We start from the raw sequence: 6,672 nt of genomic DNA on the forward strand, positions 1-6,672 counted from the left end.
GTCCAGAGTGAACTTCTGCACCGAGAAGGTTTTTCCAATGCCAGCGACGCCGTTGGTCAGGACGACTCTGATGCTGCTCTGCTGGTCAGTGGAGGCTTTAAAGATGTCGTGGCACCTGATGGGAGTGTCGTGGAGGATCTTCTTCTTGGAAGCCGTCTCAAGCTGCCTCACCTCATGTTGAGTATTAACCTCTTCACTCTGTCCCTCTGTGATGTAGAGGTCAGTGTAGATCCTGTTGAGGAGGGTTCTACTTCCTGTTGCATCACTTCCTTCAGTCACATGTTCACATCTCCTCCTCAGGCTGAGCTGATGTTCATCTGAAACCTCCTGCAGACCACGATCTGCTGAAAGAAAAGAAACAATGTCAGAGACAGAGAATCTGAGAATCTGCTGATTGTTTTCATCAGATACAGAAAAACTACAGAAAATAAAAGCTTTTTAACTTTGTGCTTTTCTAACGATGTTAAATGTTGATGCTGTATGAAGGAACAAAATAAAACCACATGTGCTGTTGTCAGAAGTGAAGACATCAGCAGACACATGTACAGTGCTGCTCTGACCGGCTGTCTGACCTCCAGCTCCTGTTCTGGATCTTTGTCCACACTGGGGACAGGAGGAGTCTCCTGAAGAACCAGACTGGTCCCAGTATGAGGTGATGCACTGTCTGCAGAACCAGTGTCCACAGCTGGTGGAGACTGGATCCTTCAGGACGTCCTGACACGAAGCACAGCAAGACGACTGCTCCTCCTCAGAAACATGACTCCTCTTCCTCTCCCTGTGAAGACATTTCCTGATAACTCACATGTCACAGTCACAGGTTGTCATTACTTCTGTCAAGGAGGTTTTGTTTTCACCCAGTATGTTTGTGTGTTGGTTGGTTCGTTGGTGGGATTATAAAAAACGACAGATTACCAGTAAACTTGGTGGGAGGTTGTGATCTGTGAACCAGATCGGGGGGGGGGGGGGGGGGGTCCTCTTTCACAGACATGCTCAGAGGACTGATGTTTACCAGTGTGTGGAATTTGGTGCAGATCCAAATCAGAATGAGTCTCTAGTGGATTTCAAAGTGGTTTCATAAGGAGTGTGTTGGTTCTTGGTGGAGGTCTGAGCTCTTTGAGCGATTCTGAGAGATTAGTCACCAACTTCAATGAAGCTGTGTCCTAATGCAGGGTCCACACTAGAGGAAACTAGATCCTCTTCAGAGCAGGTCCCAGTAGAAACAGTCTCTTACTCTGTGTGTGAGGGTCCAGGTTCATTACTGAAGAATAGAGGAGGATACATGGACATGTCACTCTTCAGAGATAGACAGCTGGACCCTGGAGACTCTGCTCTCAGTCTGTGGTCCTGACCCCTGCAAACACAAACATGTTTTTATTCAGAACACATCATTCACTGGTTCATTCTCTGAGGATTCAGTTTGGAGCTTCACATGTTTGTAGCAGGTCTCTTACTTTGTGTGTGAGGGTCCAGGTTCTTTACTGAATTTTGGAGGCTCATGTTTGGACCAGTCACTCTTCAGAGACAGACAGCTTGTCCCTGGAGACTCTGCTCTCAGTCTGTGGTCCTGACCTCTGCAAACACAAACATGTTTTTATTCAGAACACATCATTCACTGGTTCATTCTCTGAGGATTCAGTTTGGAGCTTCACATGTTTGTAGCAGGTCTCTTACTTTGTGTGTGAAGGTCCAGGTTCATTACTAAAGTGTAGAGGAACTCCCATGGACTGGTCACTCTTCAGAGACACACAGCTGAACCCTGGAGACTCTGCTCTGTCCTCTTCCTCCTCATAACCACTCATCTTCAGTCTGAGAGGAAAAACACTGTGAGCTCAAACACACACAATGAAGCCAGGAAGTAAACTCAGTGTTTCTTCACGGTAACCTGAGACAGTTGTAGGTTTAATGTGTTGGACTCAGCCAATCACAGCATTGAATCAAACTGTTGATTGACTGACAGAAGTTCATCCTGAATCTTCTTCTCTCTAAAGTCCACGAGTAGAAAACTGACCCAGAGTCTGTGACAGTGAAATAATATGAATGAATAATATAAATGTAGCTGAACACTCACCAGCCTCAGACTTCACGTCTTCTCCGTCTGCTCCTTGAAGTAAGAACGAGTCTAAACACTTTCACTGGAGGCTCCTCCCCCTCCGCTCGGCAGTTACTGGAAATCACATGACTCTGGGTGTGACTGGGTGTGACTGTGTGTGTGTGTGTGCGTGTGTGTGTGTGTTGTGTTCACACTCACCTGCTCATCCAGGTGAAATAGAGTCTGACCGCTCCCTGTTCTCAGGCTCCTCCTCCCTGTTGAACCAGTTCACTCTTGATAAATAACTGAATGCACATGAAGCTAACCCTAACCCATGTTTCCTCCTGTGATTTGAAGGCTGTTATATTTGGTGTTGGAGCTGAATGTGTGACTCCATCTGCAGAACTCTGCCACGTCAAGTCACATTTATACATCCTCGTGAATAATAATTATTAGTTACATGGCAGAACTGATAAGATGCACATACCAGGTGTTTTCAAGCAAGGTCCATTTCCTGTTTGCGTCTCCACTCGGGCCTTAATCCACCCACTGTAATAAGTATGAGGTCTAGATCTCATCAGTGTAGATCAGCAATACATAAATACATGTAGAACAACTACAGGTTTACATGAGGCAGAGAGAGAGAGAGAGAGAGAGAGAGAGAGAGAGAGAGAGAGAGAGGGAGGGAGAGAGAGAGTGGGAGAGAGAGTGAGAGAGAGAGAGACAGCGAGAGAGAGAGAGAGAGAGAGAGAGAGAGAGAGAGAGGGGGAGAGAGAGAGAGAGAGGGGGAGAGAGAGAGAGAGAGAGAGAGGGGGAGAGAGAGAGAGAGATAGAGAGAGAGAGAGAAAGAGAGAGAGAGAGGGGGGGAGAGAGAGACAGAGACAGACAGAGATAGAGAGAGGGGGAGAGAGAGAGATAGAGACAGAGAGAGAGAGAGGGGGAGAGAGAGAGACAGACAGAGAGGGAGAGAGAGAGAGAGAGAGGGAGAGGGGGAGAGAGAGAGAGACAGAGAGAGAGAGAGGGGGACAGAGAGATTTTTTTTTTTGATTTTGAAAACCTTTATTTTCAAAAACTTTTTACAAAACACTGTCCATGTTTCAATGGATATGTACACTACGCTTCAGAGCAATACTAAAACCTACCTAGAAAGTCATATTAAATACTAAAAACATCTCCTATTATTATCCTACTCTATGTCTCACCAAACTGTTTAAAAACATTCTGCAGTGTATTACAAAAGGAAACAGAGTCTTTTACATTCATACAAAGCATTGAAAACCGTCTCTGCTTCTCCACAAAAAGGGCAATTTCACTTGACTGTTGTGATGATGATGGATATAAAACTGTTAATCGCGATGGCTCCGTATAGAATCCTCCACTGCAGGTCACCAGATCCAGTCTCCTCCTCCACACCGGGTCAGGCCTCACATCCAGCTTGCTTCTGCTCAGGGTTAAAACACAACATTCACACATGACTCTTCCTCTGGCTGTGTACAGGTCCACTTGTTTTTAGTCATTTTTATTTAATAAAGGTCTTGAGAGTCCGTCCAGATTTGGATTAAAACCCAACTCCGGAAAGGGGTCGCTGTCATCAGGGGTTTCCGTTCCAGCAGAGTGTTCCCTCAGCATCTTCACCTCCTCGTCTGCGAGTCTTTTAATCCACTCGTTCACAAAGTGTTCTTCCTGTCGCCTGGACCTCTGCCCGATGAGGGACGCCACCGCTGGGATGTCGGTGAGTCCAGGACCTGCTGCATGGACCATCGTCCTCAGGGTCCCAGCTCCGGTGGTGCACAGCATGCTGGTGAGGCCTGGTACTGCTCTGGACATCCAGCCTGGCTCCGTTGATCAGCGGCTCTTCTTTATTCATCAACATCATTATCATTGTTTTTTTGCTGTCTGATTTTCTGAACAATCTTCCTTAGTCTGTACATCTCCTGCTCAGTGAAACCTCCTCCGCCTTTACTGCTCATGTGCAGCCGGGCAGAGTTTGAAAACTGTTCTTTATCGGAGAAATATTCATCTATTTTCACCCCCTTCATATTTTTGTTTTTTGGAGAAACACTTTGTTGGGGGAGACTCCCAGTGTGCTGACCATCAGACAAAGGCCCATAAAACGAGGCCTACATGCGATCCTGAGACCAGCTCTAGAGTTTTCCTGGTGGTCGAATCCCCCCAGCCGGCCCTGGGGGGAGATGCTGCATGCAGCCCTGCAGAGACCCGCAATGAAACCTGAGACGTCCACTGAGGGCGAAGCCCGCCCCTTGTGGCCAAATTCTGATAGTCAATTGGCTGAGGGCCACACTGACCCTTGAACCCTCCTCCCAGGGGGGGAGTCACCTGGAACATGACTTAAAAGACCTGAGCTCACAGAAACCCCCCCCCCTTCCCACGGCCAGACTACACTCCTCCACAGAGCACGTGAACGCCAGGGCGATCTTAATTCCGTGCTTCCGGGTTAACCTGGCGAGGTCGATGGCGTTTAGCACGCCGGCCCGCGGCCGGCTGCAAACACTCACAAACACACACACCACCTAACACCTCCTCCGTGTACACCGCAACACCACAAACACTATAAACCGACAATACACTATATTACTATAAACAGAATTACCAAGAAGTAGAGCAAAATCGCACAAACACCTCATTTACCGTCACCAGCTGTCAGCTCACACACACTCCACCATTCTCCAGAGAGAGAGAGAGAGAGAGAGAGAGAGAGAGAGAGAGAGAGGGGGGAAGAGATCGAGGGAGAGAGAGAGAGAGAGATTGAGAGATTAAAACTTCACGAGGCCTTTATGCTAGAGCAGTATTATAGTTACTGTCGTATAAAGTGAGTACAGGAACGTTACCTCATACAAATACTGCACAACTCACATCTGTCCAAATATCTTCATTTCATTATTGATTCATCAAGGATATTAAGAGTTTTAAGACATTTGATATAATTTGTATCAATTCTTCATTAAAATGTCTGAACCCAAACAGACCCAGGTCATAACTGTTGTTCACTTGTCTTACTTTGAAATGTTTCCAACACTGTTCAGAGAAATCACAGTTTTATTCAGGACGTTTTATTTTGCTTTAATTCATCACATGAGACTTGGTCTGTTTCTGCTGTGACTTCGAACGACGTATGAAAGTTAGCTTGTTAGCTTGTTAGCCAGTCAGATGTTTTTTCTTTAATCGCATTTTTTGCGTACAGTTTTCTGCGTAACATGAATTCAACTTTATTTTCCTACGTGACCATGCTTTGTGTCTGAGTCTCATCAGGTCGATTCTCATCAGCGATGGTGGTGAAGACCCAGAACTCCCAGGATCCCACGCTGATTCCAAAGGTCAACGAGGTCGTCTGTTATTGTTTTGATCGAGAGACCCCTGGTGGCCAAAGGCAATATGTAACTTCAAGACAGAATATTTTGCCTAAAGAGATGCGTCGTCATCAGTTAACCCATGAACACACACTGTATTTTCTACAGTGCGTTTCTATGCATAATCAGTGTGTGTGTGTGTGTGTGTGTGTATGTGTGTGTTCCTCCTCCCTCAGTGTGTACTGAGATGGTTCATGTTGTTTAGTTTCCATCCTCAGGAGAATTAAGAAACTAAACAATAATCACATGGGACAGAAAACTGATGCTGCACTGGCCTCTACAGGTCAACACAGGTTACTGCACCCACACGTCAGCTGTTTGATCCTCATATGTACAGACCACTGCAGTGTGTGTACAGATGTGTGTGTGTGAGCTTGTGAGTATGTGTGTGTGTGAGCTTATGAGCTTGTGTGTGTGTGCTTGTGTGTGTGTGAGCTTATGAGACACTCTGTTCTGTGTTAATATTAATACATTATTTCTGTAGCATTTATTATAACAAGGTCAACACACAACAAAATAAAAAGATGTTTTTTTTATTCAAGGTAACGTCTGAAGAGCTATGTTTTTAGTTTGCGGTGGAAGATGTGTGAACTCTCTGATGTGCGGATGTGGATGTGGAGCTGGTTCCAGCGTTTAGGAGCCAGGACAGGAAACAGTCGTGATGGTGATGAGTGTTTAGCAGTGAAGGAGCAACGAGCTGATTGGCCGAAGCAGAGCGGAGTGAACGGGCGGGGGTGTAACGTGTGACCAGGTCCTGGATGTAGACTGGACCGGATCCGTTCACAGCCCGGTACCAAGTACCAATGTTCTGAAGCGGATGCAGCTCTCAGCCTCCACTTTTGGGAGCAAGTGTGTATTTGTGTCTGTGTGAGTGTGTGTCGGTATATGCGTCTGTTTTTGTGTGTCCACATCAGAATGCAACATCATGATTTAACTATTAATTTATAGTAACGGTTTAGGACAGGAGACGTCATTACAAAATAAATGTTTATTTAAGGGAGGGGGAGGCGGAGTCAGGGGGCTCGCTGGATCTGGTCTGCAGCCTGAGGACGACACAGGAAATGATGCAGTTAGTGAAGATGACGGAGGAAGAGAAAAGATTTAATCATCAAACTGGGGAATGAAAAGAAATTCTAACTTTTCTAACGAGAAAATGTCCTTATTTAAACATGGATTAAATGTGAGGTAGAAAGTGAGGAAAACAACTTCACCAAATAAGATAGGAAATCAGAAATTTATTAAATTAGGAATTGACAAATCTTTTCATCATGTGAC

The 6,672-nt window shown here is 45.7% G+C and overlaps 1 pseudogene; it reads right to left on the reverse strand.

Annotated features, from left to right (window-relative positions):
• LOC133009611 (NLR family CARD domain-containing protein 3-like) overlaps positions 1-3,856 on the reverse strand; it is a 5,298-nt pseudogene extending 1,442 nt beyond the window's left edge.
• Positions 3,857-6,672: the final 2,816 nt, after the last annotated feature.

Source organism: Limanda limanda, chromosome 1 (genome assembly GCF_963576545.1).
Source record: "Limanda limanda chromosome 1, fLimLim1.1, whole genome shotgun sequence".
NCBI lineage: Eukaryota > Metazoa > Chordata > Actinopteri > Pleuronectiformes > Pleuronectidae > Limanda > Limanda limanda.